The sequence below is a fragment of the Marmota flaviventris genome, chromosome 2, assembly GCF_047511675.1.
Source record: "Marmota flaviventris isolate mMarFla1 chromosome 2, mMarFla1.hap1, whole genome shotgun sequence".
NCBI classification, from domain to species: Eukaryota; Metazoa; Chordata; class Mammalia; order Rodentia; family Sciuridae; genus Marmota; species Marmota flaviventris.
Window position 1 is genome coordinate 40186493 of NC_092499.1, and position 14538 is coordinate 40201030.

Here is a 14538-nt window from a genome sequence, read left to right on the forward strand (position 1 = left end):
AATTCTATTTTCTCCTCTTCCCTTTTGAAATTACTTTCAATTAACTATTCATTTCTGCATTACAACTGACACCTGCTCCCCATATCCTTCCTCTTCTTTGATCACTTTTTCAAACATTGCAAAATTTTTCTTGCCTTCGTACCCTATTTTCTCTTACTTAAGAAACTATAATCCCATTAAAGAATAGAAATTACATAGATTGTGCAATTACTACCCCATTCAAGTTGTTGTGACTATTAATATAGTGGAAAGCATAGGAGACACCTGCTGCTGAATACTTGATCTTGATCATGTTTGTACTGTTGTTAAATGTAGACCCCACCATTTCTACATAGGAAGCAATTAGTGCTACAAATGTCAAAGTAGACATGAGACATTTATCTTTTTTTTTATTGTTGGTTGTTCAAAACATTACATAGTTCTTGATATATCATCTTTCACACTTTGCTTCAAGTGGGTTATGAACTCCCATTTTTAGCCCATATACAGATTGCAGAATCACATCAATTACACATCCATTGATTTACATATTGCCATACTAGTGACTGTTGTGTTCTGCTACCTTTCCTATCCTCTACTATCCCCCCTCCCCTCCCCTCCCCTCCCCTCCCCTCTTCTCTTTCTACCCCCTCTACTGACCTTCATTTCTCCCCCTTGTATTATTTTTCCCTTTCCCCTCATTTCCTCTTGGATGTTCTTTTGTATAACCCTGAGGGTCTCCTTTCATTTCCATGCAATTTCCCTTTTCTCTCCCTTTCCCTCCCACCTCTCATCTCTGTTTAATATTAATCTTCTTCTCATGCTCTTCGTCCCTACTCTGTTCTTAGTTACTCTCCTTATATCAAAGAAGACATTTGGCATTTGTTTTTTAGGGATTGGCTAGCTTCACTTAGCATCATCTGCTCTAGTGCCATCCATTTCCCTGCAAATTCTATGATTTTGTCATTTTTTAATGCAGAGTAATACTCCATTGTGTATAAATGCCACATTTTTTTAATCCATTCGTCTATTGAAGGGCATCTGGGTTGGTTCCACAGTCTTGCTATTGTGAATTGAGCTGCTATGAACATCGATGTAGCAGTGTCCCTGTAGCATGATCTTTTTAGGTCTTTAGGGAATAGACCAAGAAGGGGAATAGCTGGGTCAAATGGTGGCTCCATTCCCAGCTTTCCAAGAAATCTCCATACTGCTTTCCAAATTGGCTGCACCAATTTGCAGTCCCACCAGCAATGTACAAGTGTACCCTTTTCCCCACATCCTCGCCAGCACTTGTTGTTGTTTGACTTCATAATGGCTGCCAATCTTACTGGAGTGAGATGGTATCTTAGGGTGGTTTTGATTTGCATTTCTCTGACTGCTAGAGATGGTGAGCATTTTTTCATGTACTTGTTGATTGATTGTATGTCCTCCTCTGAGAAGTGAGACATTTATCTTAAGTCTGTATTTCAGTTGCTGACATTAATGCCACTCATGCCTCCCACCTCCTTCTAGAAGGGACTAGAAAGAGATTGGGACACTTCAAGATTACAGAGTAGAAATCCTATTGCCAAGAAACACATATCAAATAAGCAACAGTGAAACTTAAAACCCACACAATCTAGCACCACCTGAGTCTTAACATTAATTGAATTCCAAGAATTGAGAAGGCAAAGACCTCAAACCAATTACATGGGCCTAAGGAGGAATAATCAGAAACAGGTCCTACCCCTTGCCATCTACTCAAATGTCAAAAAGAAGAGGAAGCCCTAGAACAAATAAGAGAATTACACACCAAAGGACATGTGTACAAAAGAGCAAGGGGCAGCCATCTCAATTGGTGTGCAGGTCAAGAACTCCAAAAACATGAGGAAATAGGCAAAGAAATCTCCCTACAAAGTTCACTATCTCCCACTTCAATAAATAAATGGAAACACCACTGAAAAGAAACTAATCAGAATCCTAGAAATAAACATATCATATGTTAATCACATTTAAAAATTTACTTTAACACATCACTAACAGATTAGATTTTGTAGAAAGTAGAAACTCAGCCCTTGAAGACAGAACTTCCGGCCTTGAACACAGGGTATATAAACTTGAGTACACATAATTCATACAGGACCCCAAATAAACCTAATCAAATGAGAAGTTCTCAAAGGCACATCACAATCAAAATGCCTAATATAGAAAATAAACCAAGGACAGTAAAATGTTCAAGAGAGGAACATCAGCTAACATTTAGAGACAAACCAATAAGGCTCATGTTTGATTTCTCAATTCAGATCCTAAAATCAGGGGCTCTGGATTGACATATTCCAAGAGCTAAAAGAAAACAACTGCCAGGAATGGTTAATATATCCAGCAAAGCTCAGTTTCAAATTTGAGTGGGAAATAAGAACTTTTCATGGCAAGAATAAACTAAAATAACTCATGACCACCAAGCCAGTACCACAAAGAACCAAGATAAACTGCATACAGGAACCAAAAAACAAACCTCAAAGCTCCCAAACAGAAAAATATCAATAGAAGAGTAGTCTCTTAAATGAAAATCAAGAAAGTATTAAACATAGCAAAAAAATCAAAATAGTAGGAAACAAACACATATCCATACTAACACAGAATGTTAATGGTCTCCACTTCCCAATTAAAAGACATAGATTATCAGAATGGATCATAAAACAAGATCCAACTATGTGCTATCTGCAAGAGACTCATATGCACAGACACATAAAGGCTGAAAATAAAAGGATGGAAAAAATATTTCAGACAAACTGACTATAAAAACAAGCAGGAGTAGTTATTCTCATATCTAGCAAAGCAGATTTCAAGCAAAACTTAATAGGCAGAAAGGCCACTAGATCCTGGTAAAGGGAATAATCCAACAAGAAGATTATATCTTAATTAATGATAGCAATTATTTATCCCCCATATATCATTGCACTCATTTTTTCATGTAAAAAATACTACATAACATTAAATCTCAAATAGACCCCAACATGATAATACAGAGTGATTTGAATATACCCTTATTACCAATAGACAGGTCATTAAAATGTAAAATCAATAAAGATATTTATAATCTAAATAAAAGTATACATCAAATGGGTCTAATAGACATCTACAGATTATTTCACCCTAAAACAACTGAATTTATCTTTTTCTCAGCAGCTCATGGAACCTTTTCCAGAATAGACCACATTCTAGTCACAAAGTAAATCTTAGTAAATACAAAAAAAAATCTATACAGTCCTATACATCCTAATAGATCATAATGAAATGAAACTAGAAACCAACAGCAATAAAAGTAATAGAAACACCATAAACAAATGGAGATTTGACAATACTCTTTTAAATGAGGAATGGATCAATGGAGAAACAAGAGTAGAAATCAAGAAATTCTTAGAAACAAATGAGAACATAGATAGAATATACCAAAACCTCTGTGACAGAATGAAAGCAGCTCTAAATAATTATAGCACTGTGTGCCCACATTAAAAAATAAATAGACTTATGCTTCACTTCAAGTACTTAGAAAAATAAAAATGAACTAATTTCAAAATCAGAACAAGAAAGGAAATAATTATGATCCAGCCAAAATTAGTGAAATTGAGAATGAAAAGAAGTGCACAGGATCAATTCAACAAAGAGTTGCTTCTTTAAAAAAAGAAAAAAAGCAAGATTGATAAGCTTTTATCTAAACTTACCAAAAGAAAGTGAGAGAAGATCCAAATCAATAAAATTAGAGATGAAAAAGGAGATATCAGCACAGAGTCTTCTGAAATCCAGAGGATCATCAGAAACTATTTTGAAAATTTATACTTCAATAAACTGGAAAATGTAGGAGACAATTATGAATTTCTAGGAAGATATGACCCGTTCAAGTTGAGACAGGAAGATAACAGAAAACCTAAACAGACCAGTATCAAATAATGAAACGGAAACAACAGTTGAAAGACTTCTCCAAACAGAAAAGGCCAGGATGAGATGGATTGTCTGCTGAGTTCTATCAGATCTTTAAGTAAGAACTAACACCAGTCTTTCTCAAATTATTCCATGAAATTGAAAGGGAGACAATACTCCCAAATAGATTCTATGAAGCCAGTACCCTGATACCAAAACCAGACAAAGACACATCAAGGAAAGAAAACTATAGACCAACATCACTGATGAACATAGATGCAAAAGTCCTTAATAAAATATTATTAAATTGCATTCAAAACACATCATGCAGATAATATATCAAGTGGGTTCCATTTGAGGGATTTAAGGTTGGTTTAATGTATGAAAATCAATAAATATAATTTACCACTTAAATAGAACTAAGGAAATGAATTACATGATCATCTCAAGAAATGCAGAAAAGGCCTTTGATAATACCCAGCACCAATCCATGTTAAAATTGCTGAAGAAGCTCATAATGGCTATTTATTACAAACACAAAACCAGCATCATACTGAATGGAGTAAAACTAAAAGCATTTTCTCTAAAATAAAGAAGTAAACAAGGCTGTCCACTCTCACCACTCCTATTCTATATAGTCCTTGAACTCTTATCCAGAATAATCAGGCAAGAAAAGGAAATTGAAGGGATACTAATAGGAAAAGAAGAAACCAAATTATCTCTATTTGCTAATGACATGATTATATATCTAGTAGATCAAAAAAATCTCCATAGAAGACTTCTACTGTTTATAAATTAGTGCAGGAAAGTAGCAGGGTACAAGATCAACACCCATAAATCAATAGCTCTCTTATATGCCTATATTGATTCAGCTGAGGATGAAATTAGAAAAAAAAAATCCCATTTTAATGACTTCACAACAATACTAGGTAATTAATCTAACCAAGGAGGTAAACAAGCTCTACAATTAAAATTATAGAATACTTAATAAAGAAATTGAAGGCCTTAGAAGATGGTAAGACCTCCCATGTTCTTGGATAGTCAGAATTAGTATTGTCAAAATGGCCATACTATCAAAAGCAGTATACAGATTCAATCTCCATCAAAATACCAAGACATTCTTCATAAAATTTGTAAAAAAAAAATCCTTAAATTCATTTGGAAGAATGAGAGACATAGAAGAGATGAATCAATACTAAGAATATCAAAGCAGGAGGCATAAGAACACCTGATGTGAAATTATGCTACAGAGCTACAGTAACAAAAATGGCATGGTATTGACATCAAAATAGACATGAAGACTTATGGAACAGAATGAATAACACAAAGACAAACCACAAATTTATTGCTACCTGATACTTGACAATGGTGCAAAAAATATATTTTTGAGAAAAGACAACCCTTTAACAAATGGTTCTGGGAAAACTGAATAGCTGTATGTAAAAAAGAAAAAAAAAAGAAAAAGGAAAAAAACTAGATTTTTATCTCTCACCCTGCATGAAAGTCAAATCAGAATGGATCAGACTTACAAATACCAAGAAGAAAATATAAGATCAGTACCCCATCATATTGATGCTGTCACCAACTTCCTTAACAAGACCCCCAAACCAAGCAATAAAATCAAGAATCAATAAGTGGGATGCCACCAAATTAAAAAGTTTCTGCACAGCAAAAGAATTAAGAGCATGAAGAGAGAGCCTACATAATTGGAGAAAATCATTGCCAGCTACTCCTCCCATGGGGGATTAATATCTAGAATATATAAAGAACTAAAAAAAATTAACACCAAAACAAAACAAAACAAATAACCCAATAAATGGGAAAAAAAAAAAAAAAAAACTTCTCAAAAGAAGAAGCACAAATAGCCAACAAATATGTGAAAAAATGTTTAAAATCTCTAGAAATCACAGAAATGTGAATCAAAACTATAGTAAGATTTTATCTTACTCTGGTAGGAATGGTAATGATCAAGAATATGAACAATAATAAATTCTGGTGAGGATATGGAGATAAAGGCTCATACTTTGTTGGTGTAACTGCAGACTATAAAACTACTTGGAAAACAATGTGGAGATTTCTCAAAAAACTACTGATGGAACCACCATCTGACCCGGCTAATCCACTCTTTGTTTTTTTCCCCAAAGAACTAAAATCAGCATACTATAGCAATGCAGCCACTTTAATGTTTATAGAAGCACAATTCACAATACCTAAATTATAAAATCAACCCAGTTCTTGTCAATAGAAGAATGAATTAAGAACCCCATCTAAGATGGAGTTCTACTCAGCCATAAAGAACTGTGAAGTTATGGTGTTTACTGGTAAATGGATAGAAATGGAGAACATCATGCTAAGTCAAATGAAGTAGACTTGGAAATTCAAAAGTCGAATGTTTTCTCTCATATATGGAAGATAGAGTAAAATACAGGAAAAGAGGAGGGAAGGATATGATACTACAAAGACATAGGGAAAATTAATAATCAAGAGGTAGAGTGGAGGGATGGGAAAGGGGGGAAATGTTAAATGAATTCTTAAAAATTCATGTTATGTACATGTATAAATATACCACAGGAAATTTCACCTTTATGTGTTAGAGTCAGTAAACAAGTCAAGATGGCGCCTGGCATTTTGCAGAGGGAGTGATTTGTGAAGTAACTCCAGCGAGCCATTAAGTGTGGAGATTCCTTATTGGTTGACTGCTGTATCTAGTTTATGTTAATTAAGATAAGCTGTGTGGAATGTATATATACCCCTCCTGCCTATAATAAATGGCTCCCACTCCTGCTGTATTAATCTACACAAGTTGTTCGTCACCCCCCGGTTATTTTGCTGCAGCCGGACTGCGGCAGATGGTGGCCTGTATGGGGAGCCCCGGGACCCTCGGGAGGTAAGTGACAGGAAAAATAAAGCTGCCCGTCCATAGATAGGACGGGAGCAAATCTGCTCGTCCCTAGATAGGGTGAGAGGAAAAATGGCCATTTCGAGAAAATGGAGAAGATTGATACAGTATGTTTGTGTCTTGTTTTGTCTCAGTGTATTTTATTGTCTTTGTGATGAAAATATGGAAGGGGTGTTAAGTAAATTGATAAGGGAAAGACGCACCCCAGTGGAACCAAGAATAGTTAGGGCATGTGTTGATGGAAGCCCAGGAACTCTAGTCAGAAAGAAGAAAGCTCAGAGGAGGAAGGATTATCAGGAAAAAAGTTGCAGCAAAAGGCTATTACTGAATACTTTTCCTTACTGGAGGGTGCGTGAATCAGCGCAGTGGCTGCCATGTGCCCGAGCTGGTCATGACGCAGCAAGGACTTTCCTAGCAGCGGCAGAGATCCAAAATCCACACCTGACCTAGAGGCACAGTCTCCCAGGCTCTTGCTCCCTGTGCCTGGAAGCAGTCTGAGTGTGGAACACTCCCCAGGGCCATCTGGGGCTGCCTGGGATGCTGCAGGCAGAAGGCCCCACGTCCCTGAAGTTTGACCATTTCCAAGGCCAGTAACTACAGTGGTTCTCCCACACCTGGAAGCTAATGAGTAATGAGCACTATTAAGGCTATTTCAAATGTATAAAACCTTGAGATAATGTACTAAATTGTTCAGAAGGTTGTTTTCTTAGTGGAATGCTACAGGATTTTCTTTAGCATCATTGCTGAAGTTCTGCCTTCATCCCAGTGCCGGTGAGGACGAGGGTGGAAGAATTTCCAGTGTTGCTGAGAACCGGACGAGACTTCTGATCAAGCTAGCTGCCTGCAGAACTTACCTGGACTGTGATTTACCTGGACTGTGAGTTAATCTATTGAGACACTGCTTTACCTGGACTGAGACAACAAACTGTAATCTACAACAAATTGTAACTTGGTATCTTTGCAAACGGTGTCATTGCTGGTATGATTTTTCCAAGGGCTTCTTGCATGGAGCCATCAATTGGCTTGGTATTGTGGCATTTTGTATCCTCCCCTTCTGCTTGTAGCAGATTATTTATGGTGTTTGTGTAAAAACCACTATGGTCGTTATTTAAATTAAACAAAAGGGGGAAATGTTAGAGTCTGTAAACAAGTCAAGATGGCGCCTGGCATTTTTCAGAGAGAGTGGTTTGTGAAGTAATGCCAGCGAGCCATTAAGTGTGGAGATTCCTTATTGGTTGACTGCTATATTTAGTTTATGTTAATTAAGATAAGCTGTGTGCATTCAGTAATGTATATATACCCCTCCTGTCCTACAATAAACGGCTCCCACTCCTGCTGTATCAATCTACACAAGTTCCTTGTCACCTCCCCGTTATTTTGCTGCAGCCGGACTGCGGCATTTATGTATAAGTGAAAAGAACCAATCAAATATAAATAAATAAATTAGCAAAAGGAAGCCTAGCAGAGTAGCAGAAAGAGAATGGGGGAGGGAGGGAAGATGATGGGAAAAGGATGGATTGTGAACTGAAATCTAATTCCATGCATGTCTGATCTTTTCAGGATGAACCCAACTAATATGTGTAACTAACTAAAAAGTTATAATAAAAAATGTTTACAAAGTAATAATGCAGTATAACTGGGTGTTGGTAAAACAATTCTTCATCCCACATGCCATTACTGGGTTGTAAAGATTCAATGCTGGATTTTTAAAATGCCATTGAACATAGTAGCAACATGTAGGTGACAGGCCTTGCCTAAGGTTTCTTAAAGTCTGAGGATGCAGTAATGAGTAAATATATTATGATGCTGCAAAAAGTTTCCTTTAGTGTGTCAGGAAGATCATGAGTACTTAAATGCTGTTCTCAATCCTAGTAGTTTAAAAGCTTTAGGGAGCTTTCATCATAGCAAATTCCCCCTATATGTAGACTACATTTCTCACCAAACTGTCAGCTCACCTCTGTGAACATGTAGGTAGGCATTGAGAAGCTGTGTTACACTCCTTTGTAGTCTTTTCTAGGTGCTAGTTTTTCACAGCTAGTTCATTAGTTTAACAGCAAATTAGAGTAAAAGCAGTAAGTGGTCCTCTTATCAGTATTTGAGATCTGGTCTGGTTCAGACCTCACTTCAGAAAGGTGATTGCCTCTGTGGAAGAAGAAAGGAAAATATAATGACTAGAAGAAGAATGATTTGGCAGCATCTCTATTTTTAATAAATAAAAATATTTGAAGCAAATATGGTAAAAAAATTAATATTTAAAACTTCATCATTGAACATGAAAGATATAATTAGGATATGAACTAATCTGTTTTTAAAAACTGGACCCCAAATGCAGAAGATAAAAACAAGACAGAACCTTTTATCATTTACATGGAGTGTAGAGGTAGACATTTCTGCTCCACAAGGCCAAGCAGGGACCTGGAGAATAGAATACTTTTTCATTCTCATGGGTATTTGCCTCCCTGTATAGTTAAACTAGGCAGCATTTATCCCTTTTTAGCCCAAGGTAAGGAAACTAGAGATGTAGCAGAAAACAAAAATCTTTTAGGGAAGTGATATGAAAATTGTCCATATTGCTTCTACTTATATTCCACATGCAAAACTTAGTCCCTTGTCCATATACAGTTACCAGGAGACCATGGAATACAATCTTTATTCTGATGGCCACAACACTGCAAAACTCTGAGAAGAGGTGAATAGTGTAGATATAATGTATTTGATTTCTGTAAGTCATTAAGATGAATTATACTGTAATCTACTTAAAACAATATGAAAAGATCACACACTGAACGAATTATAGGTTGTCACATTAATAGTGAATTAATCACCATTTCTAAGTATATTGTTAATAGATCATATTGAATCTGGAGAGAATTATTGGTGGTATCATGGATTTTTTTATCTTTATCTCTTGAACAGATATTATAAAACATATTATAACAAGTGAAATAGATATAAAAACATATTATAAAAGGTGAAAATGAGAAAGGAAAGGAAAATGAAAGCTATTCAGTGTTTGCTATGTAGGTGTCATTGACACTTTATTTTGTAACATAACTTATTATACATATAAATCATTAATATATTATTAAAGACAATAACATTATTTTCACAGTTTTACAAATTAAAGTGAGTAGATAGATGAACTAGAAGCTAAGTGGATCAAATTATAAAAGATAAACTTTATTGCAAATTTTATCAGTAGAAGCCCTATATCATCCAAAACATAGGAGGTAATAATATTCCTAAATATTTTGCCTTAGTCACATAGTGTGGCCTATTGTGTTCACACTGGGAATCTGTATATATTAGAGGCACAATAATCACCTGCAATGTATCTGAACCAAAATGATCTGAATGCAAAAATAAAAGAAGTTATGCTATGTTTGGAAGGATGAAAGGAACTGGGGATATTGAATGATATCAAGTTCTGACTCTAATTTCTAAACAGTTGTCCTAAGAGAGAATGGAGTATATTAATGTTTTATATGTGTCTCTAGATGTCAAAATTAAAACTTTTGTTTATAGGTAAGCAAATGATGGATTGTATAAGGAAAACATTTCCTAAAACACTTGATATAGGAAGAGTTCTCAGGCTTCTTATTTAATGATACTGAACTAGGGCATTTGTAAATATGAATCGGGTATTATTCATTGCACACTGACCAAAGGCTAGTACTAGGCTTATTGGGCAGGATCCAGGAATGCCAAACACTGTGCTTCAAATGCTGATAGTGCCACACAGCCCAGCAAGAAACACCCTAGGGTGTTCTCCACCTTGGCAGTTAATTCTTGCTTCAATTGGTCATTTAGGAAAAATGGTATTGGCTAGTATTTTTCCAGTTATGTATTCTGATAGAGGAGCAAGCCCCATGGCCAATCTTCAGTCAAGATACACAGTGAGGTAGGATGAACTTGAGAGCAAAACTATTTAAATATCCAAAAGAAGGTCAAAACTGGGCTTCTTTATATCGCTTGACCCTCTCGTGAGTAGAAAGCTTTCCGTGGGGACTTTGGGAGAACTTAGAAATTTGTACCTCCATCTGCTCATGTGCTATGTCTTATCCATTTAAAGATTTTCTAATTTTCTTTATACTTTTCCTTATAAAATTATTTCTTTTGATTTCTTTTTATGATCACATCACAGTACCTTGGGCTATCCTGTGTCATTCACAGGATAAAAACCATTCGAATCAATTGAAGCACAATTTAACAGGCAGTCATCTTTGGAAATTTAGTCAAATGTTTATAAATTTTTTGTTTGAAATGTTAATTTAGTAAATTCCAAGCACCCTTTCTAAGGGTGATATTCAGACAAAAAAAATGTGTTCTAACACCATCAATTTGATCTCTGGAAAACTATTGTAATGCCTCTTTATGCAATCATTTTTTAAGGTAGAGATAGTTAATAATTATTATTTTTTTTACTAAAATTAAAAGACATTTTATGGCAAAAGAATTTTTTAAAGCTACACAAGAGCAAGACTTTATTATTATTGTAAAAGATTGCTTTAGATTGTTTATAATAAGCTAACAGATGTTTGGTGGTTTTGCTTTTCATTTTATGTCAAATGTGTAAACAACCCCCAGAGTTATGAGTTTATTCTATAATAATTTCAGATATTGTTACAAAAATACACATCTAATAATATGCATAAACTAGTCCAGGAAAAAAGCAAAGAATAATGTATATTAAACCCATTAACCTTGGGCTTTCTCCCCTCACAAATAACACATATGTGAATGCACATACACATGTGCATATGTACATCCACACACAGACACATACACAAGCACAGACACACAAACACACACAATATTTTATGACATTTTAAAGTTCTCATTAAGATTCAGCTTACAATAGAAAACAGAGCAGAACAAACCAATGAAATCCATTCAGAGCACATAAAAGCAAATAAGCAAACTACCAGGCTCTTGCATTGTCAAAACTGTACTGCTGAATTAAGAAGTCAGACAAGAAGACCATTTTTTTTTTTCTTAACACACAAATTAAGTGAATAAAAACTCAAGTCGAAGACTGAGGGAAAATAACTCATCAATCCTATGCCAACCTTAGAAAGGTCTTATAAAGGGAGGGAGAAACAATGTTTATCTGGATAGCTCTACTTTATTTATTCAATAGACATTAATAAAGCAATTAATAATGACCAAAAAATGGTACTGAGAATTCAAAATACATAGATATAATCCACACTCCCTGCCTCTAGTATGCAGCCTGTTATACTTGGAAGTGCAAACTCATAGAAAAAATAAAATATAACCAAGATTATGATGAAGGACAAAGTGCATAAGAAACAATTTTAAGAGGTGCCTAACCCAGAAGAAGAGGTCAGGGAAAGGACTGATGGAAGAGATGACATCTACCTTAAACTCTGAGAGTTAGGTGTGCATGAATCAGGTGAGGTGGTATAAGAATATTTCAGGAAGACAAGAAGTGTTTTTGGCGGGGGGTAGAATATGGTCCAAATTGTAAAGCAAAGCTGGAGTAACTCAGTAAGACCAAAGCACAGGATGGAAGCCAGACAAGGGATGGAGCCGCATGGATCATAATATGTGTCTTTCTGAGTATTGTGAAGGTAATGTTGAGTCATTAAAAATGTTTAGGGAAGAACTTTTATTAAATACAGTGCTGGGCCTCAAATTTGTACAGTTAGTATGGAGGTTTTCCAGATCATTGCTTGGAAATCTTTTTTGTAAGAAGAGGAAGAATTAGAGTTGTAAGCTTTGTTTGGTTGCTACCTAGATTTTGATTGGCTTAGTGTAAAGTTAGAAATCAGGGACTTTGCACATACATGTATCACTTACTCAAACCATAAAGTAATGGCTATTATGAGTTATTTATCCCTTTTTTAAAATCATCTCACTTCTAAGAATATTTGCAATTCCACTTGTAAATGGTTTTGCTCATTGTTATAGGTTAGATATTAGGTGTCCCTCAAAAGCTCATGTGTGAGACAAGGCAAGAAGGTTTAGAGGTGAAATGTTTGGGGTATGAGAGTCTTAATCTAATCAGTGTGTTAATCCTTTGATACGGATTAACTGGATGGTAACTGTAAGCAGGTGGTGTGTGGTTGAAGGAGGTGCATCCCTTGGAGGCATGCCTTTAGGGTTTATGTTGTCTGCTTTGTGAAGTGATTCCTGAGCCACTTTCCTCTGCCAGACACTTCCACCATGATTTTCAGCCTCACCTTGAACCCAGAGGACAAGCTGGCTGTCCTCTGAAACAGAGAGCCCTCAAATAAACTTTTCCTCCTCTATGTTGTTCTTGTCAGATCTTTTAGTGGCAGCAGCGAAAAGCTGACTAAAACAGTTAAAACTGACCTCTGTCAATCTAGAAAAGCATTAAGATTAAGATGGTAATGACTGGATGTGCTAGTAGCAAAAATACACATTTCAGGAATTAAGGGCATGTTGTTTACTAAGATAGATATAGAATACTCGTAAACTTAAAAACTGGGTGGAATTTTTAGGCAGTAATACAGAAATAGCCCATTCCTCCTAATTCTTGGGTAGAATGCATGCTAAGACTTTAAAAGCATGCTTGTTTTGGGGGCCAATGATCTTCAGTGAAGGATATTTGGCAAATGTTGCTTTGGAGTATTGAAAAAATATTCTGACCATTGGATTTGTGACTAGGTCTTTGTATTTAGAGCTAATTACTGAAATCACATGCATATCTTCAATAATAGAAATTATATTCTGACTTTTTAAAAAGTAGAAATAAACAAAACAAGGAAAAACAAAACCTAGCTTTTACCTTCACCTTAGCCTACTGAATTCCCTCCAGGTCTGTATTTTCTCTCATATAATGACCTTCTCTCTTTCCTACCCGTTTAATTACTCCAGTTAGCATTGTTTGATCCTCTAAGACACAGATGGATGGCTTTGGCTTTGTCCTTGTCTGATAGGACCTTATTTCTCCTTCCTGTCTCAATCATGAATTTCTCAAGAAGGTTGTCCACTGTGAAAGAATAACCTAAATTCATACATACTTTAAAATGTTAATATAATTTGAATTTGATTAAAACATACATATCTTTTTGTGTGTGTGTGAGAGAATAGTGTAACTAAGAATTACCAGCAACATTTCCTCTTTTCCATGTTATTTGTCAAAGACAAACCACCACTTGTCAATGTCTAAAACATAGTGGGAAACTCAAGTCCAGTACATTCTAACTGCTGTTTCATTAGTTTTACAGGATAATTTGTGCCTTGAGAGAAACATGTCAAATGTAATAAATCATAATTATTTTAATTATTGAAATCCCTGTTTTGTTCTCCCTCCTCCAAATGAGACACACATTGTTTTTGTTTAAAGCCTTATTGGAAATGTTTTGAAATTGTGTCTGTCAACTTTTCTGGTCGTCTGTATAGGATAAGAATCTATCATGCATTGTGATAGGGTTTGTGGTCTGGTTAGGAGACTGGGCTGAGTCTCACTGACTTTAAGACCTACACTGAATCCTTTATAAAGGAGGCATTCCTGTTTTGTTGTCATTTGTTCATTTGCTTTAATTAACCATAGTTGTCACTATTTGCTATATAACTATTAATCTATAGTTTTGAAGTTCATATTTTGCTATGCTATATAGAGTTGCTATTCAAAATAAGTAAACATACAGCTTGCTTGTCTTTGTTTAAGGAAATAAAAAATATAAGTGGTAGCATTATTCCAGAATTACTGATAAACATGACTTAAACTAACAAAGGGTTTACTTTCTTAGCTCTTGGGATGTTAAGAG